The following is a 27,026-nucleotide window of genomic DNA, read 5'->3' as shown; positions in this document are numbered from 1 at the left end:
CTCACATTACTTTAGCTCGTTGTGAAACGGGTAGTAAGCATGCTCTGCCTCACATTACTGTCAGCTCATTATGAAACGGGTAGTAAGCACGCTCTGCCTCATATTACTGTCAGCTCGTTGTGAAATGGGTAGTAAGCACGCTCTGCCTCACATTACTGTAGCTCGTTGTGAAACGGGTAGTAAGCACGCTCTGCCTCACATTACTGTCAGCTCGATGTGAAACGGGTAGTAAGCACGCTCTGCCTCACATCACTGTAGCTCGTTGTGAAACGGGTAGTAAAGCACGCTCTGCCTCACATTACTTTCGTTGTGAAACGGGTAGTAAGCACGCTCTGCCTCACATTACTGTCAGCTCGTTGTGAAACGGGTAGTAAGCATGCTCTGCCTCTCATTACTGTCAGCTCGTTGTGAAACGGGTAGTAAGCACGCTCTGCCTCACATTACTGTCAGCTCGTTGTGAAACGGGTAGTAAGCACGCTCTGCCTCACATCACTGTAGCTCGTTGTGAAACGGGTAGTAAGCACGCTCTACCTCACATTAGTTTAGCTCGTTGTGAAACGGGTAGTAAGCATGCTCTGCCTCACATTACTGTCAGCTCATTGTGAAACGGGTAGTAAGCACGCTCTGCCTCACAGTACTGTCAGCTCGTTGTGAAACGGGTATTAAGCACGCTCTGCCTCACATTACTGTAGCTCGTTGTGAAACGGGTAGTAAGCACGCTCTGCCTCACATTACTGTCAGCTCTTTGTGAAACGGGTAGTAAGCATGCTCTGTCTCACATTACTGTCAGCTCGTTGTGAAACGGGTAGTAACACGCTCTGCCTCACATTACTGTCAGCTCGTTGTGAAACGGGTAGTAAGCACGCTCTGCCTCATATTACTGTCAGCTCGTTGTGAAATGGGTAGTAAGCACGCTCTGCCTCTCATTACTGTAGCTCGTTGTGAAACGGGTAGTAAGCACGCTCTGCCTCACATTACTGTCAGCTCGTTGTGAAACGGGTAGTAACTCACATTACTGTCAGCTCGTTGTGAAACGGGTAGTAAGCACGCTCTGCCTCATATTACTGTCAGCTCGTTGTGAAATGGGTAGTAAGCACGCTCTGCCTCTCATTACTGTAGCTCGTTGTGAAACGGGTAGTAAGCACGCTCTGCCTCACATTACTGTCAGCTCGTTGTGAAACGGGTAGTAACTCACATTACTGTCAGCTCGTAGTGAAACGGGTAGTAAGCACGCTCTGCCTCACATTACTGTCAGCTCTTTGTGAAACGTTTAGTAAGCATGCTCTGTCTCACATTACTGTCAGCTCGTTGTGAAACGGGTAGTAACACGCTCTGCCTCACATTACTGTCAGCTCGTTGTGAAACGGGTAGTAAGCACGCTCTGCCTCACAGTACTGTCAGCTCGTTGTGAAACGGGTAGTAAGCACGCTCCCTCACATTACTTTAGCTCGTTGTGAAACGGGTAGTAAGCACGCTCTGCCTCACATTACTGTCAGCTCGTTGTGAAACGGGTAGTAAGCACGCTCTGCCTCACATTACTTTAGCTCGTTGTGAAACGGGTAGTAAGCATGCTCTGCCTCACATTACTGTCAGCTCATTATGAAACGGGTAGTAAGCACGCTCTGCCTCATATTACTGTCAGCTCGTTGTGAAATGGGTAGTAAGCACGCTCTGCCTCACATTACTGTAGCTCGTTGTGAAACGGGTAGTAAGCACGCTCTGCCTCACATTACTGTCAGCTCGTTGTGAAACGGGTAGTAAGCACGCTCTGCCTCACATCACTGTAGCTCGTTGTGAAACGGGTAGTAAGCACGCTCTGCCTCACATTACTTTCGTTGTGAAACGGGTAGTAAGCACGCTCTGCCTCACATTACTGTCAGCTCGTTGTGAAACGGGTAGTAAGCATGCTCTGCCTCTCATTACTGTCAGCTCGTTGTGAAACGGGTAGTAAGCACGCTCTGCCTCACATTACTGTCAGCTCTTTGTGAAACGGGTAGTAAGCATGCTCTGTCTCACATTACTGTCAGCTCGTTGTGAAACGGGTAGTAACACGCTCTGCCTCACATTACTGTCAGCTCGTTGTGAAACGGGTAGTAAGCACGCTCTGCCTCATATTACTGTCAGCTCGTTGTGAAATGGGTAGTAAGCACGCTCTGCCTCTCATTACTGTAGCTCGTTGTGAAACGGGTAGTAAGCACGCTCTGCCTCACATTACTGTCAGCTCGTTGTGAAACGGGTAGTAACTCACATTACTGTCAGCTCGTTGTGAAACGGGTAGTAAGCACGCTCTGCCTCATATTACAGTCAGCTCGTTGTGAAATGGGTAGTAAGCACGCTCTGCCTCTCATTACTGTAGCTCGTTGTGAAACGGGTAGTAAGCACGCTCTGCCTCACATTACTGTCAGCTCGTTGTGAAACGGGTAGTAACTCACATTACTGTCAGCTCGTTGTGAAACGGGTAGTAAGCACGCTCTGCCTCACATTACTGTCAGCTCTTTGTGAAACGGGTAGTAAGCATGCTCTGTCTCACATTACTGTCAGCTCGTTGTGAAACGGGTAGTAAGCACGCTCTGCCTCATATTACTGTCAGCTCGTTGTGAAATGGGTAGTAAGCACGCTCTGCCTCTCATTACTGTAGCTCGTTGTGAAACGGGTAGTAAGCACGCTCCCTCACATTACTTTAGCTCGTTGTGAAACGGGTAGTAAGCACGCTCTGCCTCACATTACTGTCAGCTCGTTGTGAAACGGGTAGTAAGCACGCTCTGCCTCACATCACTGTAGCTCGTTGTGAAACGGGTAGTAAGCACGCTCTGCCTCACATTACTTTCGTTGTGAAACGGGTAGTAAGCACGCTCTGCCTCACATTACTGTCAGCTCGTTGTGAAACGGGTAGTAAGCATGCTCTGCCTCTCATTACTGTCAGCTCGTTGTGAAACGGGTAGTAAGCACGCTCTGCCACACATTACTGTCAGCTCGTTGTGAAACGGGTAGTAAGCACGCTCTGCCTCACATCACTGTAGCTCGTTGTGAAACGGGTAGTAAGCACGCTCTACCTCACATTGGTTTAGCTCGTTGTGAAACGGGTAGTAAGCATGCTCTGCCTCACATTACTGTCAGCTCATTGTGAAACGGGTAGTAAGCACGCTCTGCCTCACAGTACTGTCAGCTCGTTGTGAAACGGGTATTAAGCACGCTCTGCCTCACATTACTGTAGCTCGTTGTGAAACGGGTAGTAAGCACGCTCTGCCTCACATTACTGTCAGCTCTTTGTGAAACGGGTAGTAAGCATGCTCTGTCTCACATTACTGTCAGCTCGTTGTGAAACGGGTAGTAACACGCTCTGCCTCACATTACTGTCAGCTCGTTATGAAACGGGTAGTAAGCACGCTCTGCCTCATATTACTGTCAGCTCGTTGTGAAATGGGTAGTAAGCACGCTCTGCCTCTCATTACTGTAGCTCGTTGTGAAACGGGTAGTAAGCACGCTCTGCCTCACATTACTGTCAGCTCGTTGTGAAACGGGTAGTAACTCACATTACTGTCAGCTCGTTGTGAAACGGGTAGTAAGCACGCTCTGCCTCATATTACTGTCAGCTCGTTGTGAAATGGGTAGTAAGCACGCTCTGCCTCTCATTACTGTAGCTCGTTGTTAAACGGGTAGTAAGCACGCTCTGCCTCACATTACTGTCAGCTCGTTGTGAAACGGGTAGTAACTCACATTACTGTCAGCTCGTTGTGAAACGGGTAGTAAGCACGCTCTGCCTCACATCACTGTAGCTCGTTGTGAAACGGGTAGTAAGCACGCTCTACCTCACATTGGTTTAGCTCGTTGTGAAACGGGTAGTAAGCATGCTCTGCCTCACATTACTGTCAGCTCATTGTGAAACGGGTAGTAAGCACGCTCTGCCTCACAGTACTGTCAGCTCGTTGTGAAACGGGTATTAAGCACGCTCTGCCTCACATTACTGTAGCTCGTTGTGAAACGGGTAGTAAGCACGCTCTGCCTCACATTACTGTCAGCTCTTTGTGAAACGGGTAGTAAGCATGCTCTGTCTCACATTACTGTCAGCTCGTTGTGAAACGGGTAGTAACACGCTCTGCCTCACATTACTGTCAGCTCGTTATGAAACGGGTAGTAAGCACGCTCTGCCTCATATTACTGTCAGCTCGTTGTGAAATGGGTAGTAAGCACGCTCTGCCTCTCATTACTGTAGCTCGTTGTGAAACGGGTAGTAAGCACGCTCTGCCTCACATTACTGTCAGCTCGTTGTGAAACGGGTAGTAACTCACATTACTGTCAGCTCGTTGTGAAACGGGTAGTAAGCACGCTCTGCCTCATATTACTGTCAGCTCGTTGTGAAATGGGTAGTAAGCACGCTCTGCCTCTCATTACTGTAGCTCGTTGTGAAACGGGTAGTAAGCACGCTCTGCCTCACATTACTGTCAGCTCGTTGTGAAACGGGTAGTAACTCACATTACTGTCAGCTCGTTGTGAAACGGGTAGTAAGCACGCTCTGCCTCACATTACTGTCAGCTCTTTGTGAAACGGGTAGTAAGCATGCTCTGTCTCACATTACTGTCAGCTCGTTGTGAAACGGGTAGTAAGCACGCTCTGCCTCATATTACTGTCAGCTCGTTGTGAAATGGGTAGTAAGCACGCTCTGCCTCTCATTACTGTAGCTCGTTGTGAAACGGGTAGTAAGCACGCTCCCTCACATTACTTTAGCTCGTTGTGAAACGGGTAGTAAGCACGCTCTGCCTCACATTACTGTCAGCTCGTTGTGAAACGGGTAGTAAGCACGCTCTGCCTCACATCACTGTAGCTCGTTGTGAAACGGGTAGTAAGCACGCTCTGCCTCACATTACTTTCGTTGTGAAACGGGTAGTAAGCACGCTCTGCCTCACATTACTGTCAGCTCGTTGTGAAACGGGTAGTAAGCATGCTCTGCCTCTCATTACTGTCAGCTCGTTGTGAAACGGGTAGTAAGCACGCTCTGCCACACATTACTGTCAGCTCGTTGTGAAACGGGTAGTAAGCACGCTCTGCCTCACATCACTGTAGCTCGTTGTGAAACGGGTAGTAAGCACGCTCTACCTCACATTGGTTTAGCTCGTTGTGAAACGGGTAGTAAGCATGCTCTGCCTCACATTACTGTCAGCTCATTGTGAAACGGGTAGTAAGCACGCTCTGCCTCACAGTACTGTCAGCTCGTTGTGAAACGGGTATTAAGCACGCTCTGCCTCACATTACTGTAGCTCGTTGTGAAACGGGTAGTAAGCACGCTCTGCCTCACATTACTGTCAGCTCTTTGTGAAACGGGTAGTAAGCATGCTCTGTCTCACATTACTGTCAGCTCGTTGTGAAACGGGTAGTAACACGCTCTGCCTCACATTACTGTCAGCTCGTTATGAAACGGGTAGTAAGCACGCTCTGCCTCATATTACTGTCAGCTCGTTGTGAAATGGGTAGTAAGCACGCTCTGCCTCTCATTACTGTAGCTCGTTGTGAAACGGGTAGTAAGCACGCTCTGCCTCACATTACTGTCAGCTCGTTGTGAAACGGGTAGTAACTCACATTACTGTCAGCTCGTTGTGAAACGGGTAGTAAGCACGCTCTGCCTCATATTACTGTCAGCTCGTTGTGAAATGGGTAGTAAGCACGCTCTGCCTCTCATTACTGTAGCTCGTTGTTAAACGGGTAGTAAGCACGCTCTGCCTCACATTACTGTCAGCTCGTTGTGAAACGGGTAGTAACTCACATTACTGTCAGCTCGTTGTGAAACAGGTAGTAAGCACGCTCTGCCTCACATTACTGTCAGCTCTTTGTGAAACGGGTAGTAAGCATGCTCTGTCTCACATTACTGTCAGCTCGTTGTGAAACGGGTAGTAACACGCTCTGCCTCACATTACTGTCAGCTCGTTGTGAAACGGGTAGTAAGCACGCTCTGCCTCACAGTACTGTCAGCTCGTTGTGAAACGGGTAGTAAGCACGCTCCCTCACATTACTTTAGCTCGTTGTGAAACGGGTAGTAAGCATGCTCTGCCTCACATTACTGTCAGCTCATTGTGAAACGGGTAGTAAGCACGCTCTTCCTCACAGTACTGTCAGCTCGTTGTGAAACGGATATTAAGCACGCTCTGCCTCACATTACTGTAGCTCGTTGTGAAACGGGTAGTAAGCAAGCTCTGACTTATAGTACTGTCAGCTCGTTCTGAAACGGGTAGTTAGCATGTTCTGACTCGCATTACTGTCAGCTCGTTGTGAAACGGGTAGTAAGCACGCTCTGTCTCACATTACTGTGTACACGCTGTGATACGGGTAGTAAGCACGCTCTGCCTCACATTACTGTCAGCTCGTTGTGAAACAGATAGTAAGCACGCTCTGCCTCACATTACTGTCAGCTCGTTGTGAAACGGGTAGTAACACGCTCTGCCTCACAGTACTGTGTGCACGCTGTGATACGGGTAGTAAGCACGCTCTGCCTCACATTACTGTCAGCTCGTTGTGAATCGGGTAGTAAGCACGCTCTGCCTCACATTACTGTCAACTCGTTGTGAAACGGGTAGTAAGCACGCTCTGCCTCACATTACTGTCAGCTCTTCGTGAAACGGGTAGTAAGAACGCTCTGCCTCACATCACTGTAGCTCGTTTTGAAACGGGTAGTAAGCACGCTCTGCCTCACATTACTGTCAACTCGTTGTGAAACGGGTAGTAAGCACGCTCTGCCTCACATTACTGTCAGCTCTTCGTGAAACGGGTAGTAAGCACGCTCTGCCTCACATCACTGTAGCTCGTTTTGAAACGGATAGTAAGCACGCTCTGACTCACAGTACTGTCAGCTCGTTCTGAAACGGGTAGTAAGCACGCTCTGACTCGCACTACTGTCAGCTCGTTGTGAAACGGGTAGTAAGCACGCTCTGCCTCACATTACTGTCAGCTCGTTGTGAAACGGGTAGTAAGCACGCTCTGCCTCACAATTCTGTCAGCTCGTTGTGAAACGGGTAGTAAGCACACTCTGCCTCATATTACTGTCAGCTCGTTGTGAAATGGGTAGTAAGCACGCTCTGCCTCACATTACTGTAGCTCGTTGTGAAACGGGTAGTAAGCACGCTCTGCCTCACATTACTGTCAGCTCGATGTGAAACGGGTAGTAAGCACGCTCTGCCTCACATCACTGTAGCTCGTTGTGAAACGGGTAGTAAGCACGCTCTGCCTCACATTACTTTCGTTGTGAAACGGGTAGTAAGCACGCTCTGCCTCACATTACTGTCAGCTCGTTGTGAAACGGGTAGTAAGCATGCTCTGCCTCTCATTACTGTCAGCTCGTTGTGAAACGGGTAGTAAGCACGCTCTGCCTCACATTACTGTCAGCTCGTTGTGAAACGGGTAGTAAGCACGCTCTGCCTCACATCACTGTAGCTCGTTGTGAAACGGGTAGTAAGCACTCTCTACCTCACATTAGTTTAGCTCGTTGTGAAACGGGTAGTAAGCATGCTCTGCCTCACATTACTGTCAGCTCATTGTGAAACGGGTAGTAAGCACGCTCTGCCTCACAGTACTGTCAGCTCGTTGTGAAACGGGTATTAAGCACGCTCTGCCTCACATTACTGTAGCTCGTTGTGAAACGGGTAGTAAGCACGCTCTGCCTCACATTACTGTCAGCTCTTTGTGAAACGGGTAGTAAGCATGCTCTGTCTCACATTACTGTCAGCTCGTTGTGAAACGGGTAGTAACACGCTCTGCCTCACATTACTGTCAGCTCGTTGTGAAACGGGTAGTAAGCACGCTCTGCCTCATATTACTGTCAGCTCGTTGTGAAATGGGTAGTAAGCACGCTCTGCCTCTCATTACTGTAGCTCGTTGTGAAACGGGTAGTAAGCACGCTCTGCCTCACATTACTGTCAGCTCGTTGTGAAACGGGTAGTAACTCACATTACTGTCAGCTCGTTGTGAAACGGGTAGTAAGCACGCTCTGCCTCACATTACTGTCAGCTCTTTGTGAAACGGGTAGTAAGCATGCTCTGTCTCACATTACTGTCAGCTCGTTGTGAAACGGGTAGTAACACGCTCTGCCTCACATTACTGTCAGCTCGTTGTGAAACGGGTAGTAAGCACGCTCTGCCTCACAGTACTGTCAGCTCGTTGTGAAACGGGTAGTAAGCACGCTCCCTCACATTACTTTAGCTCGTTGTGAAACGGGTAGTAAGCATGCTCTGCCTCACATTACTGTCAGCTCATTGTGAAACGGGTAGTAAGCACGCTCTGCCTCACAGTACTGTCAGCTCGTTGTGAAACGGATATTAAGCACGCTCTGCCTCACATTACTGTAGCTCGTTGTGAAACGGGTAGTAAGCAAGCTCTGACTTATAGTACTGTCAGCTCGTTCTGAAACGGGTAGTTAGCATGTTCTGACTCGCATTACTGTCAGCTCGTTGTGAAACGGGTAGTAAGCACGCTCTGTCTCACATTACTGTGTACACGCTGTGATACGGGTAGTAAGCACGCTCTGCCTCACATTACTGTCAGCTCGTTGTGAAACAGATAGTAAGCACGCTCTGCCTCACATTACTGTCAGCTCGTTGTGAAACGGGTAGTAACACGCTCTGCCTCACAGTACTGTGTGCACGCTGTGCTACGGGTAGTAAGCACGCTCTGCCTCACATTACTGTCAGCTCGTTGTGAATCGGGTAGTAAGCACGCTCTGCCTCACATTACTGTCAACTCGTTGTGAAACGGGTAGTAAGCACGCTCTGCCTCACATTACTGTCAGCTCTTCGTGAAACGGGTAGTAAGAACGCTCTGCCTCACATCACTGTAGCTCGTTTTGAAACGGGTAGTAAGCACGCTCTGCCTCACATTACTGTCAACTCGTTGTGAAACGGGTAGTAAGCACGCTCTGCCTCACATTACTGTCAGCTCTTCGTGAAACGGGTAGTAAGCACGCTCTGCCTCACATCACTGTAGCTCGTTTTGAAACGGATAGTAAGCACGCTCTGACTCACAGTACTGTCAGCTCGTTCTGAAACGGGTGTAAGCACGCTCTGACTCGCACTACTGTCAGCTCGTTGTGAAACGGGTAGTAAGCACGCTCTGCCTCACATTACTGTCAGCTCGTTGTGAAACGGGTAGTAAGCACGCTCTGCCTCACAATTCTGTCAGCTCGTTGTGAAACGGGTAGTAAGCACACTCTGACTCGCATTACTGTCAGCTCGTTGTGAAACGGGTAGTAAGCACGCTCTGCCTCACATCACTGTAGCTCGTTTTGAAACGGGTAGTAAGCACGCTCTGCCTCACATTACTGTCAGCTCGTTGTGAAACGGGTAGTAAGCACGCTCTGCCTCATATTACTGTCAGCTCGATGTGAAACGGGTAGTAAGCACGCTCTGCCTCACATCACTGTAGCTCGTTGTGAAACGGGTAGTAAGCACGCTCTACCTCACATTACTTTAGCTCGTTGTGAAACGGGTAGTAAGCATGCTCTGCCTCACATTACTGTCAGCTCATTGTGAAACGGGTAGTAAGCACGCTCTGCCTCACAGTACTGTCAGCTCGTTGTGAAACGGGTATTAAGCACGCTCTGCCTCACATTACTGTAGCTCGTTGTGAAACGGGTAGTAAGCAAGCTCTGACTTATAGTACTGTCAGCTCGTTCTGAAACGGGTAGTTGCATCTTCTGACTCGCATTACTGTCAGCTCGTTCTGAAACGGGTAGTAAGCACGCTCTGCCTCACATTACTGTGTGCACGCTGTGATACGGGTAGTAAGCACGTTCTTCCTCACATTACTGTCAGCTCGTTGTGAAAGGGTAGTAAGCACGCTCTGCCTCACATCACTGTAGCTCGTTGTGAAACGGGTAGTAAGCACGTTGTGAAACGGGTAGTAAGCACGCTCTGCCTCACATCACTGTAGCTCGTTGTGAAACGGGTAGTAAGCACGCTCTACCTCACATTACTTTAGCTCGTTGTGAAACGGGTAGTAAGCATGCTCTGCCTCACATTACTGTCAGCTCATTGTGAAACGGGTAGTAAGCACGCTCTGCCTCACAGTACTGTCAGCTCGTTGTGAAACGGGTATTAAGCACGCTCTGCCTCACATTACTGTCAGCTCGTAGTGAAACGGGTAGTAAGCACGCTCTGCCTCACATTACTGTCAGCTCTTTGTGAAACGTTTAGTAAGCATGCTCTGTCTCACATTACTGTCAGCTCGTTGTGAAACGGGTAGTAACACGCTCTGCCTCACATTACTGTCAGCTCGTTGTGAAACGGGTAGTAAGCACGCTCTGCCTCACAGTACTGTCAGCTCGTTGTGAAACGGGTAGTAAGCACGCTCCCTCACATTACTTTAGCTCGTTGTGAAACGGGTAGTAAGCACGCTCTGCCTCACATTACTGTCAGCTCGTTGTGAAACGGGTAGTAAGCACGCTCTGCCTCACATTACTTTAGCTCGTTGTGAAACGGGTAGTAAGCATGCTCTGCCTCACATTACTGTCAGCTCATTATGAAACGGGTAGTAAGCACGCTCTGCCTCATATTACTGTCAGCTCGTTGTGAAATGGGTAGTAAGCACGCTCTGCCTCACATTACTGTAGCTCGTTGTGAAACGGGTAGTAAGCACGCTCTGCCTCACATTACTGTCAGCTCGTTGTGAAACGGGTAGTAAGCACGCTCTGCCTCACATCACTGTAGCTCGTTGTGAAACGGGTAGTAACGTTGTGAAACGGGTAGTAAGCACTCTCTGCCTCACAGTACTGTCAGCTCGTTGTGAAACGGGTAGTAAGCACGCTCTGCCTCACATTACTTTCGTTGTGAAACGGGTAGTAAGCACGCTCTGCCTCACATTACTGTCAGCTCGTTGTGAAACGGGTAGTAAGCATGCTCTGCCTCTCATTACTGTCAGCTCGTTGTGAAACAGGTAGTAAGCACGCTCTGCCTCACATTACTGTCAGCTCGTTGTGAAACGGGTAGTAAGCACGCTCTGCCTCACATTACTTTAGCTCGTTGTGAAACGGGTAGTAAGCATGCTCTGCCTCACATTACTGTCAGCTCATTATGAAACGGGTAGTAAGCACGCTCTGCCTCATATTACTGTCAGCTCGTTGTGAAATGGGTAGTAAGCACGCTCTGCCTCACATTACTGTAGCTCGTTGTGAAACGGGTAGTAAGCACGCTCTGCCTCACATTACTGTCAGCTCGATGTGAAACGGGTAGTAAGCACGCTCTGCCTCACATCACTGTAGCTCGTTGTGAAACGGGTAGTAAGCACGCTCTGCCTCACATTACTTTCGTTGTGAAACGGGTAGTAAGCACGCTCTGCCTCACATTACTGTCAGCTCGTTGTGAAACGGGTAGTAAGCATGCTCTGCCTCTCATTACTGTCAGCTCGTTGTGAAACGGGTAGTAAGCACGCTCTACCTCACATTAGTTTAGCTCGTTGTGAAACGGGTAGTAAGCATGCTCTGCCTCACATTACTGTCAGCTCATTGTGAAACGGGTAGTAAGCACGCTCTGCCTCACAGTACTGTCAGCTCGTTGTGAAACGGGTATTAAGCACGCTCTGCCTCACATTACTGTAGCTCGTTGTGAAACGGGTAGTAAGCACGCTCTGACTCGCATTACTGTCAGCTCGTTGTGAAACGGGTAGTAAGCACGCTCTGCCTCACAGTACTGTCAGCTCGTTGTGAAACGGGTAGTAAGCACGCTCTGCCTCACATTACTTTCGTTGTGAAACGGGTAGTAAGCACGCTCTGCCTCACATTACTGTCAGCTCGTTGTGAAACAGGTATTAAGCATGCTCTGCCTCTCATTACTGTCAGCTCGTTGTGAAACGGGTAGTAAGCACGCTCTGCCTCACATTACTGTCAGCTCGTTGTGAAACGGGTAGTAAGCACGCTCTGCCTCACATTACTTTAGCTCGTTGTGAAACGGGTAGTAAGCATGCTCTGCCTCACATTACTGTCAGCTCATTATGAAACGGGTAGTAAGCACGCTCTGCCTCATATTACTGTCAGCTCGTTGTGAAATGGGTAGTAAGCACGCTCTGCCTCACATTACTGTAGCTCGTTGTGAAACGGGTAGTAAGCACGCTCTGCCTCACATTACTGTCAGCTCGATGTGAAACGGGTAGTAAGCACGCTCTGCCTCACATCACTGTAGCTCGTTGTGAAACGGGTAGTAAGCACGCTCTGCCTCACATTACTTTCGTTGTGAAACGGGTAGTAAGCACGCTCTGCCTCACATTACTGTCAGCTCGTTGTGAAACGGGTAGTAAGCATGCTCTGCCTCTCATTACTGTCAGCTCGTTGTGAAACGGGTAGTAAGCACGCTCTGCCTCACATTACTGTCAGCTCGTTGTGAAACGGGTAGTAAGCACGCTCTGCCTCACATCACTGTAGCTCGTTGTGAAACGGGTAGTAAGCACGCTCTACCTCACATTAGTTTAGCTCGTTGTGAAACGGGTAGTAAGCATGCTCTGCCTCACATTACTGTCAGCTCATTGTGAAACGGGTAGTAAGCACGCTCTGCCTCACAGTACTGTCAGCTCGTTGTGAAACGGGTATTAAGCACGCTCTGCCTCACATTACTGTAGCTCGTTGTGAAACGGGTAGTAAGCACGCTCTGCCTCACATTACTGTCAGCTCTTTGTGAAACGGGTAGTAAGCATGCTCTGTCTCACATTACTGTCAGCTCGTTGTGAAACGGGTAGTAACACGCTCTGCCTCACATTACTGTCAGCTCGTTGTGAAACGGGTAGTAAGCACGCTCTGCCTCATATTACTGTCAGCTCGTTGTGAAATGGGTAGTAAGCACGCTCTGCCTCTCATTACTGTAGCTCGTTGTGAAACGGGTAGTAAGCACGCTCTGCCTCACATTACTGTCAGCTCGTTGTGAAACGGGTAGTAACTCACATTACTGTCAGCTCGTTGTGAAACGGGTAGTAAGCACGCTCTGCCTCATATTACTGTCAGCTCGTTGTGAAATGGGTAGTAAGCACGCTCTGCCTCTCATTACTGTAGCTCGTTGTGAAACGGGTAGTAAGCACGCTCTGCCTCACATTACTGTCAGCTCGTTGTGAAACGGGTAGTAACTCACATTACTGTCAGGTCGTAGTGAAACGGGTAGTAAGCACGCTCTGCCTCACATTACTGTCAGCTCTTTGTGAAACGTTTAGTAAGCATGCTCTGTCTCACATTACTGTCAGCTCGTTGTGAAACGGGTAGTAACACGCTCTGCCTCACATTACTGTCAGCTCGTTGTGAAACGGGTAGTAAGCACGCTCTGCCTCACAGTACTGTCAGCTCGTTGTGAAACGGGTAGTAAGCACGCTCCCTCACATTACTTTAGCTCGTTGTGAAACGGGTAGTAAGCACGCTCTGCCTCACATTACTGTCAGCTCGTTGTGAAACGGGTAGTAAGCACGCTCTGCCTCACATTACTTTAGCTCGTTGTGAAACGGGTAGTAAGCATGCTCTGCCTCACATTACTGTCAGCTCATTATGAAACGGGTAGTAAGCACGCTCTGCCTCATATTACTGTCAGCTCGTTGTGAAATGGGTAGTAAGCACGCTCTGCCGCACATTACTGTAGCTCGTTGTGAAACGGGTAGTAAGCACGCTCTGCCTCACATTACTGTCAGCTCGTTGTGAAACGGGTAGTAAGCACGCTCTGCCTCACATCACTGTAGCTCGTTGTGAAACGGGTAGTAAGCACGCTCTGCCTCACATTACTTTCGTTGTGAAACGGGTAGTAAGCACGCTCTGCCTCACATTACTGTCAGCTCGTTGTGAAACGGGTAGTAAGCATGCTCTGCCTCTCATTACTGTCAGCTCGTTGTGAAACGGGTAGTAAGCACGCTCTGCCTCACATTACTGTCAGCTCGTTGTGAAACGGGTAGTAAGCACGCTCTGCCTCACATTACTTTAGCTCGTTGTGAAACGGGTAGTAAGCATGCTCTGCCTCACATTACTGTCAGCTCATTATGAAACGGGTAGTAAGCACGCTCTGCCTCATATTACTGTCAGCTCGTTGTGAAATGGGTAGTAAGCACGCTCTGCCTCACATTACTGTAGCTCGTTGTGAAACGGGTAGTAAGCACGCTCTGCCTCACATTACTGTCAGCTCGTTGTGAAACGGGTAGTAAGCACGCTCTGCCTCACATCACTGTAGCTCGTTGTGAAACGGGTAGTAAGCACGCTCTGCCTCACATTACTTTCGTTGTGAAACGGGTAGTAAGCACGCTCTGCCTCACATTACTGTCAGCTCGTTGTGAAACGGGTAGTAAGCATGCTCTGCCTCTCATTACTGTCAGCTCGTTGTGAAACGGGTAGTAAGCACGCTCTGCCTCACATTACTGTCAGCTCGTTGTGAAACGGGTAGTAAGCACGCTCTGCCTCACATCACTGTAGCTCGTTGTGAAACGGGTAGTAAGCACGCTCTACCTCACATTAGTTTAGCTCGTTGTGAAACGGGTAGTAAGCATGCTCTGCCTCACATTACTGTCAGCTCATTGTGAAACGGGTAGTAAGCACGCTCTGCCTCACAGTACTGTCAGCTCGTTGTGAAACGGGTATTAAGCACGCTCTGCCTCACATTACTGTAGCTCGTTGTGAAACGGGTAGTAAGCACGCTCTGCCTCACATTACTGTCAGCTCTTTGTGAAACGGGTAGTAAGCATGCTCTGTCTCACATTACTGTCAGCTCGTTGTGAAACGGGTAGTAACACGCTCTGCCTCACATTACTGTCAGCTCGTTGTGAAACGGGTAGTAAGCACGCTCTGCCTCATATTACTGTCAGCTCGTTGTGAAATGGGTAGTAAGCACGCTCTGCCTCTCATTACTGTAGCTCGTTGTGAAACGGGTAGTAAGCACGCTCTGCCTCACATTACTGTCAGCTCGTTGTGAAACGGGTAGTAACTCACATTACTGTCAGCTCGTTGTGAAACGGGTAGTAAGCACGCTCTGCCTCATATTACTGTCAGCTCGTTGTGAAATGGGTAGTAAGCACGCTCTGCCTCTCATTACTGTAGCTCGTTGTGAAACGGGTAGTAAGCACGCTCTGCCTCACATTACTGTCAGCTCGTTGTGAAACGGGTAGTAACTCACATTACTGTCAGCTCGTTGTGAAACGGGTAGTAAGCACGCTCTGCCTCACATTACTGTCAGCTCTTTGTGAAACGGGTAGTAAGCATGCTCTGTCTCACATTACTGTCAGCTCGTTGTGAAACGGGTAGTAACACGCTCTGCCTCACATTACTGTCAGCTCGTTGTGAAACGGGTAGTAAGCACGCTCTGCCTCACAGTACTGTCAGCTCGTTGTGAAACGGGTAGTAAGCACGCTCCCTCACATTACTTTAGCTCGTTGTGAAACGGGTAGTAAGCATGCTCTGCCTCACATTACTGTCAGCTCATTGTGAAACGGGTAGTAAGCACGCTCTGCCTCACAGTACTGTCAGCTCGTTGTGAAACGGATATTAAGCACGCTCTGCCTCACATTACTGTAGCTCGTTGTGAAACGGGTAGTAAGCAAGCTCTGACTTATAGTACTGTCAGCTCGTTCTGAAACGGGTAGTTAGCATGTTCTGACTCGCATTACTGTCAGCTCGTTGTGAAACGGGTAGTAAGCACGCTCTGTCTCACATTACTGTGTACACGCTGTGATACGGGTAGTAAGCACGCTCTGCCTCACATTACTGTCAGCTCGTTGTGAAACAGATAGTAAGCACGCTCTGCCTCACATTACTGTCAGCTCGTTGTGAAACGGGTAGTAACACGCTCTGCCTCACAGTACTGTGTGCACGCTGTGATACGGGTAGTAAGCACGCTCTGCCTCACATTACTGTCAGCTCGTTGTGAATCGGGTAGTAAGCACGCTCTGCCTCACATTACTGTCAACTCGTTGTGAAACGGGTAGTAAGCACGCTCTGCCTCACATTACTGTCAGCTCTTCGTGAAACGGGTAGTAAGCACGCTCTGCCTCACATCACTGTAGCTCGTTTTGAAACGGATAGTAAGCACGCTCTGACTCGCACTACTGTCAGCTCGTTGTGAAACGGGTAGTAAGCACGCTCTGCCTCACATTACTGTCAGCTCGTTGTGAAACGGGTAGTAAGCACGCTCTGCCTCACATCACTGTAGCTCGTTGTGAAACGGGTAGTAAGCACGCTCTACCTCACATTAGTTTAGCTCGTTGTGAAACGGGTAGTAAGCATGCTCTGCCTCACATTACTGTCAGCTCGTTGTGAAACGGGTAGTAAGCACGCTCTGCCTCACAGTACTGTCAGCTCGTTGTGAAACGGGTAGTAAGCATGCTCTGTCTCACTTACTGTAGCTCATTGTGAAACGGGTAGTAAGCACGCTCTGCCTCACAGTACTGTCAGCTCGTTGTGAAACGCGTATAAGCACGCTCTGCCTCACATTACTGTAGCTCGTTGTGAAACGGGTAGTAAGCACGCTCTGACTTACAGTACTGTCAGCTCGTTCTGAAACGGGTAGTTAGCATGTCTGACTCGCATTACTGTCAGCTCGTTGTGAAACGGGTAGTAAGCACGCTCTGCCTCACATTACTGTGTGCACGCTGTGAAACGGGTAGTAAGCACGCTCTGCCTCACATTACTGTCAGCTCGTTGTGAAAGGGTAGTATGCACGCTCTGCCTCACATCACTGTAGCTCGTTGTGAAACGGGTAGTAACGTTGTGAAACGGGTAGTAAGCACGCTCTGCCTCACAGTACTGTCAGCTCGTTGTGAAACGGGTAGTAAGCACGCTCTGCCTCACATTACTTTCGTTGTGAAACGGGTAGTAAGCACGCTCTGCCTCACATTACTCTCAGCTCGTTGTGAAACGGGTAGTAAGCATGCTCTGCCTCTCATTACTGTCAGCTCGTTGTGAAACAGGTAGTAAGCACGCTCTGCCTCACATTACTGTCAGCTCGTTGTGAAACGGGTAGTAAGCACGCTCTGCCTCACATTACTTTAGCTCGTTGTGAAACGGGTATTAAGCATGCTCTGCCTCACATTACTGTCAGCTCATTATGAAACGGGTAGTAAGCACGCTCTGCCTCATATTACTGTCAGCTCGTTGTGAAATGGGTAGTAAGCACGCTCTGCCTCACATTACTGTAGCTCGTTGTGAAACGGGTAGTAAGCACGCTCTGCCTCACATTACTGTCAGCTCGATGTGAAACGGGTAGTAAGCACGCTCTGCCTCACATCACTGTAGCTCGTTGTGAAACGGGTAGTAAGCACGCTCTGCCTCACATTACTTTCGTTGTGAAACGGGTAGTAAGCACGCTCTGCCTCACATTACTGTCAGCTCGTTGTGAAACGGGTAGTAAGCATGCTCTGCCTCTCATTACTGTCAGCTCGTTGTGAAACGGGTAGTAAGCACGCTCTACCTCACATTAGTTTAGCTCGTTGTGAAACGGGTAGTAAGCATGCTCTGCCTCACATTACTGTCAGCTCATTGTGAAACGGGTAGTAAGCACGCTCTGCCTCACAGTACTGTCAGCTCGTTGTGAAACGGGTATTAAGCACGCTCTGCCTCACATTACTGTAGCTCGTTGTGAAACGGGTAGTAAGCACGCTCTGACTCGCATTACTGTCAGCTCGTTGTGAAACGGGTAGTAAGCACGCTCTGCCTCACAGTACTGTCAGCTCGTTGTGAAACGGGTAGTAAGCACGCTCTGCCTCACATTACTTTCGTTGTGAAACGGGTAGTAAGCACGCTCTGCCTCACATTACTGTCAGCTCGTTGTGAAACAGGTATTAAGCATGCTCTGCCTCTCATTACTGTCAGCTCGTTGTGAAACGGGTAGTAAGCACGCTCTGCCTCACATTACTGTCAGCTCGTTGTGAAACGGGTAGTAAGCACGCTCTGCCTCACATTACTTTAGCTCGTTGTGAAACGGGTAGTAAGCATGCTCTGCCTCACATTACTGTCAGCTCATTATGAAACGGGTAGTAAGCACGCTCTGCCTCATATTACGGTCAGCTCGTTGTGAAATGGGTAGTAAGCACGCTCTGCCTCACATTACTGTAGCTCGTTGTGAAACGGGTAGTAAGCACGCTCTGCCTCACATTACTGTCAGCTCGATGTGAAACGGGTAGTAAGCACGCTCTGCCTCACATCACTGTAGCTCGTTGTGAAACGGGTAGTAAGCACGCTCTGCCTCACATTACTTTCGTTGTGAAACGGGTAGTAAGCACGCTCTGCCTCACATTACTGTCAGCTCGTTGTGAAACGGGTAGTAAGCATGCTCTGCCTCTCATTACTGTCAGCTCGTTGTGAAACGGGTAGTAAGCACGCTCTGCCTCACATTACTGTCAGCTCGTTGTGAAACGGGTAGTAAGCACGCTCTGCCTCACATCACTGTAGCTCGTTGTGAAACGGGTAGTAAGCACGCTCTACCTCACATTAGTTTAGCTCGTTGTGAAACGGGTAGTAAGCATGCTCTGCCTCACATTACTGTCAGCTCATTGTGAAACGGGTAGTAAGCACGCTCTGCCTCACAGTACTGTCAGCTCGTTGTGAAACGGGTATTAAGCACGCTCTGCCTCACATTACTGTAGCTCGTTGTGAAACGGGTAGTAAGCACGCTCTGCCTCACATTACTGTCAGCTCTTTGTGAAACGGGTAGTAAGCATGCTCTGTCTCACATTACTGTCAGCTCGTTGTGAAACGGGTAGTAACACGCTCTGCCTCACATTACTGTCAGCTCGTTGTGAAACGGGTAGTAAGCACGCTCTGCCTCATATTACTGTCAGCTCGTTGTGAAATGGGTAGTAAGCACGCTCTGCCTCTCATTACTGTAGCTCGTTGTGAAACGGGTAGTAAGCACGCTCTGCCTCACATTACTGTCAGCTCGTTGTGAAACGGGTAGTAACTCACATTACTGTCAGCTCGTTGTGAAACGGGTAGTAAGCACGCTCTGCCTCATATTACTGTCAGCTCGTTGTGAAATGGGTAGTAAGCACGCTCTGCCTCTCATTACTGTAGCTCGTTGTGAAACGGGTAGTAAGCACGCTCTACCTCACATTACTGTCAGCTCGTTGTGAAACGGGTAGTAACTCACATTACTGTCAGCTCGTTGTGAAACGGGTAGTAAGCACGCTCTGCCTCACATTACTGTCAGCTCTTTGTGAAACGGGTAGTAAGCATGCTCTGTCTCACATTACTGTCAGCTCGTTGTGAAACGGGTAGTAACACGCTCTGCCTCACATTACTGTCAGCTCGTTGTGAAACGGGTAGTAAGCACGCTCTGCCTCACAGTACTGTCAGCTCGTTGTGAAACGGGTAGTAAGCACGCTCCCTCACATTACTTTAGCTCGTTGTGAAACGGGTAGTAAGCATGCTCTGCCTCACATTACTGTCAGCTCATTGTGAAACGGGTAGTAAGCACGCTCTGCCTCACAGTACTGTCAGCTCGTTGTGAAACGGATATTAAGCACGCTCTGCCTCACATTACTGTAGCTCGTTGTGAAACGGGTAGTAAGCAAGCTCTGACTTATAGTACTGTCAGCTCGTTCTGAAACGGGTAGTTAGCATGTTCTGACTCGCATTACTGTCAGCTCGTTGTGAAACGGGTAGTAAGCACGCTCTGTCTCACATTACTGTGTACACGCTGTGATACGGGTAGTAAGCACGCTCTGCCTCACATTACTGTCAGCTCGTTGTGAAACAGATAGTAAGCACGCTCTGCCTCACATTACTGTCAGCTCGTTGTGAAACGGGTAGTAACACGCTCTGCCTCACAGTACTGTGTGCACGCTGTGCTACGGGTAGTAAGCACGCTCTGCCTCACATTACTGTCAGCTCGTTGTGAATCGGGTAGTAAGCACGCTCTGCCTCACATTACTGTCAACTCGTTGTGAAACGGGTAGTAAGCACGCTCTGCCTCACATTACTGTCAGCTCTTCGTGAAACGGGTAGTAAGAACGCTCTGCCTCACATCACTGTAGCTCGTTTTGAAACGGGTAGTAAGCACGCTCTGCCTCACATTACTGTCAACTCGTTGTGAAACGGGTAGTAAGCACGCTCTGCCTCACATTACTGTCAGCTCTTCGTGAAACGGGTAGTAAGCACGCTCTGCCTCACATCACTGTAGCTCGTTTTGAAACGGATAGTAAGCACGCTCTGACTCACAGTACTGTCAGCTCGTTCTGAAACGGGTGTAAGCACGCTCTGACTCGCACTACTGTCAGCTCGTTGTGAAACGGGTAGTAAGCACGCTCTGCCTCACATTACTGTCAGCTCGTTGTGAAACGGGTAGTAAGCACGCTCTGCCTCACAATTCTGTCAGCTCGTTGTGAAACGGGTAGTAAGCACACTCTGACTCGCATTACTGTCAGCTCGTTGTGAAACGGGTAGTAAGCACGCTCTGCCTCACATCACTGTAGCTCGTTTTGAAACGGGTAGTAAGCACGCTCTGCCTCACATTACTGTCAGCTCGTTGTGAAACGGGTAGTAAGCACGCTCTGCCTCATATTACTGTCAGCTCGATGTGAAACGGGTAGTAAGCACGCTCTGCCTCACATCACTGTAGCTCGTTGTGAAACGGGTAGTAAGCACGCTCTACCTCACATTACTTTAGCTCGTTGTGAAACGGGTAGTAAGCATGCTCTGCCTCACATTACTGTCAGCTCATTGTGAAACGGGTAGTAAGCACGCTCTGCCTCACAGTACTGTCAGCTCGTTGTGAAACGGGTATTAAGCACGCTCTGCCTCACATTACTGTAGCTCGTTGTGAAACGGGTAGTAAGCAAGCTCTGACTTATAGTACTGTCAGCTCGTTCTGAAACGGGTAGTTGCATCTTCTGACTCGCATTACTGTCAGCTCGTTCTGAAACGGGTAGTAAGCACGCTCTGCCTCACATTACTGTGTGCACGCTGTGATACGGGTAGTAAGCACGTTCTTCCTCACATTACTGTCAGCTCGTTGTGAAAGGGTAGTAAGCACGCTCTGCCTCACATCACTGTAGCTCGTTGTGAAACGGGTAGTAAGCACGTTGTGAAACGGGTAGTAAGCACGCTCTGCCTCACATCACTGTAGCTCGTTGTGAAACGGGTAGTAAGCACGCTCTACCTCACATTACTTTAGCTCGTTGTGAAACGGGTAGTAAGCATGCTTACATGCTTAAGCATGCGGGTAGTAAGCACGCTCTGCCTCACAGTACTGTCAGCTCGTTGTGAAACGGGTAGTAAGCACGCTCTGCCTCACATTACTGTCAGCTCGTTGTGAAACGGGTAGTAAGCACGCTCTGCCTCACATCACTGTAGCTCGTTGTGAAACGGGTAGTAAGCACGCTCTACCTCACATTAGTTTAGCTCGTTGTGAAACGGGTAGTAAGCATGCTCTGCCTCACATTACTGTCAGCTCATTGTGAAACGGGTAGTAAGCACGCTCTGCCTCACAGTACTGTCAGCTCGTTGTGAAACGGGTATTAAGCACGCTCTGCCTCACATTACTGTAGCTCGTTGTGAAACGGGTAGTAAGCACGCTCTGCCTCACATTACTGTCAGCTCTTTGTGAAACGGGTAGTAAGCATGCTCTGTCTCACATTACTGTCAGCTCGTTGTGAAACGGGTAGTAACACGCTCTGCCTCACATTACTGTCAGCTCGTTGTGAAACGGGTAGTAAGCACGCTCTGCCTCATATTACTGTCAGCTCGTTGTGAAATGGGTAGTAAGCACGCTCTGCCTCTCATTACTGTAGCTCGTTGTGAAACGGGTAGTAAGCACGCTCTGCCTCACATTACTGTCAGCTCGTTGTGAAACGGGTAGTAACTCACATTACTGTCAGCTCGTTGTGAAACGGGTAGTAAGCACGCTCTGCCTCATATTACTGTCAGCTCGTTGTGAAATGGGTAGTAAGCACGCTCTGCCTCTCATTACTGTAGCTCGTTGTGAAACGGGTAGTAAGCACGCTCTGCCTCACATTACTGTCAGCTCGTTGTGAAACGGGTAGTAACTCACATTACTGTCAGCTCGTAGTGAAACGGGTAGTAAGCACGCTCTGCCTCACATTACTGTCAGCTCTTTGTGAAACGTTTAGTAAGCATGCTCTGTCTCACATTACTGTCAGCTCGTTGTGAAACGGGTAGTAACACGCTCTGCCTCACATTACTGTCAGCTCGTTGTGAAACGGGTAGTAAGCACGCTCTGCCTCACAGTACTGTCAGCTCGTTGTGAAACGGGTAGTAAGCACGCTCCCTCACATTACTTTAGCTCGTTGTGAAACGGGTAGTAAGCACGCTCTGCCTCACATTACTGTCAGCTCGTTGTGAAACGGGTAGTAAGCACGCTCTGCCTCACATTACTTTAGCTCGTTGTGAAACGGGTAGTAAGCATGCTCTGCCTCACATTACTGTCAGCTCATTATGAAACGGGTAGTAAGCACGCTCTGCCTCATATTACTGTCAGCTCGTTGTGAAATGGGTAGTAAGCACGCTCTGCCTCACATTACTGTAGCTCGTTGTGAAACGGGTAGTAAGCACGCTCTGCCTCACATTACTGTCAGCTCGTTGTGAAACGGGTAGTAAGCACGCTCTGCCTCACATCACTGTAGCTCGTTGTGAAACGGGTAGTAAGCACGCTCTGCCTCACATTACTTTCGTTGTGAAACGGGTAGTAAGCACGCTCTGCCTCACATTACTGTCAGCTCGTTGTGAAACGGGTAGTAAGCATGCTCTGCCTCTCATTACTGTCAGCTCGTTGTGAAACGGGTAGTAAGCACGCTCTGCCTCACATTACTGTCAGCTCGTTGTGAAACGGGTAGTAAGCACGCTCTGCCTCACATTACTTTAGCTCGTTGTGAAACGGGTAGTAAGCATGCTCTGCCTCACATTACTGTCAGCTCATTATGAAACGGGTAGTAAGCACGCTCTGCCTCATATTACTGTCAGCTCGTTGTGAAATGGGTAGTAAGCACGCTCTGCCTCACATTACTGTAGCTCGTTGTGAAACGGGTAGTAAGCACGCTCTGCCTCACATTACTGTCAGCTCGTTGTGAAACGGGTAGTAAGCATGCTCTGCCTCTCATTACTGTCAGCTCGTTGTGAAACGGGTAGTAAGCACGCTCTGCCTCACATTACTGTCAGCTCGTTGTGAAACGGGTAGTAAGCACGCTCTGCCTCACATCACTGTAGCTCGTTGTGAAACGGGTAGTAAGCACGCTCTACCTCACATTAGTTTAGCTCGTTGTGAAACGGGTAGTAAGCATGCTCTGCCTCACATTACTGTCAGCTCATTGTGAAACGGGTAGTAAGCACGCTCTGCCTCACAGTACTGTCAGCTCGTTGTGAAACGGGTATTAAGCACGCTCTGCCTCACATTACTGTAGCTCGTTGTGAAACGGGTAGTAAGCACGCTCTGCCTCACATTACTGTCAGCTCTTTGTGAAACGGGTAGTAAGCATGCTCTGTCTCACATTACTGTCAGCTCGTTGTGAAACGGGTAGTAACACGCTCTGCCTCACATTACTGTCAGCTCGTTGTGAAACGGGTAGTAAGCACGCTCTGCCTCATATTACTGTCAGCTCGTTGTGAAATGGGTAGTAAGCACGCTCTGCCTCTCATTACTGTAGCTCGTTGTGAAACGGGTAGTAAGCACGCTCTGCCTCACATTACTGTCAGCTCGTTGTGAAACGGGTAGTAACTCACATTACTGTCAGCTCGTTGTGAAACGGGTAGTAAGCACGCTCTGCCTCATATTACTGTCAGCTCGTTGTGAAATGGGTAGTAAGCACGCTCTGCCTCTCATTACTGTAGCTCGTTGTGAAACGGGTAGTAAGCACGCTCTGCCTCACATTACTGTCAGCTCGTTGTGAAACGGGTAGTAACTCACATTACTGTCAGCTCGTTGTGAAACGGGTAGTAAGCACGCTCTGCCTCACATTACTGTCAGCTCTTTGTGAAACGGGTAGTAAGCATGCTCTGTCTCACATTACTGTCAGCTCGTTGTGAAACGGGTAGTAACACGCTCTGCCTCACATTACTGTCAGCTCGTTGTGAAACGGGTAGTAAGCACGCTCTGCCTCACAGTACTGTCAGCTCGTTGTGAAACGGGTAGTAAGCACGCTCCCTCACATTACTTTAGCTCGTTGTGAAACGGGTAGTAAGCATGCTCTGCCTCACATTACTGTCAGCTCATTGTGAAACGGGTAGTAAGCACGCTCTGCCTCACAGTACTGTCAGCTCGTTGTGAAACGGGTAGTAAGCACGCTCCCTCACATTACTTTAGCTCGTTGTGAAACGGGTAGTAAGCATGCTCTGCCTCACATTACTGTCAGCTCATTGTGAAACGGGTAGTAAGCACGCTCTGCCTCACAGTACTGTCAGCTCGTTGTGAAACGGATATTAAGCACGCTCTGCCTCACATTACTGTAGCTCGTTGTGAAACGGGTAGTAAGCAAGCTCTGACTTATAGTACTGTCAGCTCGTTCTGAAACGGGTAGTTAGCATGTTCTGACTCGCATTACTGTCAGCTCGTTGTGAAACGGGTAGTAAGCACGCTCTGTCTCACATTACTGTGTACACGCTGTGATACGGGTAGTAAGCACGCTCTGCCTCACATTACTGTCAGCTCATTGTGAAACAGATAGTAAGCACGCTCTGCCTCACATTACTGTCAGCTCGTTGTGAAACGGGTAGTAACACGCTCTGCCTCACAGTACTGTGTGCACGCTGTGATACGGGTAGTAAGCACGCTCTGCCTCACATTACTGTCAGCTCGTTGTGAATCGGGTAGTAAGCACGCTCTGCCTCACATTACTGTCAACTCGTTGTGAAACGGGTAGTAAGCACGCTCTGCCTCACATTACTGTCAGCTCTTCGTGAAACGGGTAGTAAGCACGCTCTGCCTCACATCACTGTAGCTCGTTTTGAAACGGATAGTAAGCACGCTCTGACTCGCACTACTGTCAGCTCGTTGTGAAACGGGTAGTAAGCACGCTCTGCCTCACATTACTGTCAGCTCGTTGTGAAACGGGTAGTAAGCACGCTCTGCCTCACATCACTGTAGCTCGTTGTGAAACGGGTAGTAAGCACGCTCTACCTCACATTAGTTTAGCTCGTTGTGAAACGGGTAGTAAGCATGCTCTGCCTCACATTACTGTCAGCTCGTTGTGAAACGGGTAGTAAGCACGCTCTGCCTCACAGTACTGTCAGCTCGTTGTGAAACGGGTAGTAAGCATGCTCTGTCTCACTTACTGTAGCTCATTGTGAAACGGGTAGTAAGCACGCTCTGCCTCACAGTACTGTCAGCTCGTTGTGAAACGGGTATAAGCACGCTCTGCCTCACATTACTGTAGCTCGTTGTGAAACGGGTAGTAAGCACGCTCTGACTTACAGTACTGTCAGCTCGTTCTGAAACGGGTAGTTAGCATGTCTGACTCGCATTACTGTCAGCTCGTTGTGAAACGGGTAGTAAGCACGCTCTGCCTCACATTACTGTGTGCACGCTGTGAAACGGGTAGTAAGCACGCTCTGCCTCACATTACTGTCAGCTCGTTGTGAAAGGGTAGTATGCACGCTCTGCCTCACATCACTGTAGCTCGTTGTGAAACGGGTAGTAACGTTGTGAAACGGGTAGTAAGCACGCTCTGCCTCACAGTACTGTCAGCTCGTTGTGAAACGGGTAGTAAGCACGCTCTGCCTCACATTACTTTCGTTGTGAAACGGGTAGTAAGCACGCTCTGCCTCACATTACTCTCAGCTCGTTGTGAAACGGGTAGTAAGCATGCTCTGCCTCTCATTACTGTCAGCTCGTTGTGAAACAGGTAGTAAGCACGCTCTGCCTCACATTACTGTCAGCTCGTTGTGAAACGGGTAGTAAGCACGCTCTGCCTCACATTACTTTAGCTCGTTGTGAAACGGGTATTAAGCATGCTCTGCCTCACATTACTGTCAGCTCATTATGAAACGGGTAGTAAGCACGCTCTGCCTCATATTACTGTCAGCTCGTTGTGAAATGGGTAGTAAGCACGCTCTGCCTCACATTACTGTAGCTCGTTGTGAAACGGGTAGTAAGCACGCTCTGCCTCACATTACTGTCAGCTCGATGTGAAACGGGTAGTAAGCACGCTCTGCCTCACATCACTGTAGCTCGTTGTGAAACGGGTAGTAAGCACGCTCTGCCTCACATTACTTTCGTTGTGAAACGGGTAGTAAGCACGCTCTGCCTCACATTACTGTCAGCTCGTTGTGAAACGGGTAGTAAGCATGCTCTGCCTCTCATTACTGTCAGCTCGTTGTGAAACGGGTAGTAAGCACGCTCTACCTCACATTAGTTTAGCTCGTTGTGAAACGGGTAGTAAGCATGCTCTGCCTCACATTACTGTCAGCTCATTGTGAAACGGGTAGTAAGCACGCTCTGCCTCACAGTACTGTCAGCTCGTTGTGAAACGGGTATTAAGCACGCTCTGCCTCACATTACTGTAGCTCGTTGTGAAACGGGTAGTAAGCACGCTCTGACTCGCATTACTGTCAGCTCGTTGTGAAACGGGTAGTAAGCACGCTCTGCCTCACAGTACTGTCAGCTCGTTGTGAAACGGGTAGTAAGCACGCTCTGCCTCACATTACTTTCGTTGTGAAACGGGTAGTAAGCACGCTCTGCCTCACATTACTGTCAGCTCGTTGTGAAACAGGTATTAAGCATGCTCTGCCTCTCATTACTGTCAGCTCGTTGTGAAACGGGTAGTAAGCACGCTCTGCCTCACATTACTGTCAGCTCGTTGTGAAACGGGTAGTAAGCACGCTCTGCCTCACATTACTTTAGCTCGTTGTGAAACGGGTAGTAAGCATGCTCTGCCTCACATTACTGTCAGCTCATTATGAAACGGGTAGTAAGCACGCTCTGCCTCATATTACGGTCAGCTCGTTGTGAAATGGGTAGTAAGCACGCTCTGCCTCACATTACTGTAGCTCGTTGTGAAACGGGTAGTAAGCACGCTCTGCCTCACATTACTGTCAGCTCGATGTGAAACGGGTAGTAAGCACGCTCTGCCTCACATCACTGTAGCTCGTTGTGAAACGGGTA

This window comes from Acipenser ruthenus, chromosome 26 (assembly GCF_902713425.1).
Source record: "Acipenser ruthenus chromosome 26, fAciRut3.2 maternal haplotype, whole genome shotgun sequence".
NCBI classification, from domain to species: Eukaryota; Metazoa; Chordata; class Actinopteri; order Acipenseriformes; family Acipenseridae; genus Acipenser; species Acipenser ruthenus.
Note: the sequence above shows the minus strand (reverse complement) of the source record.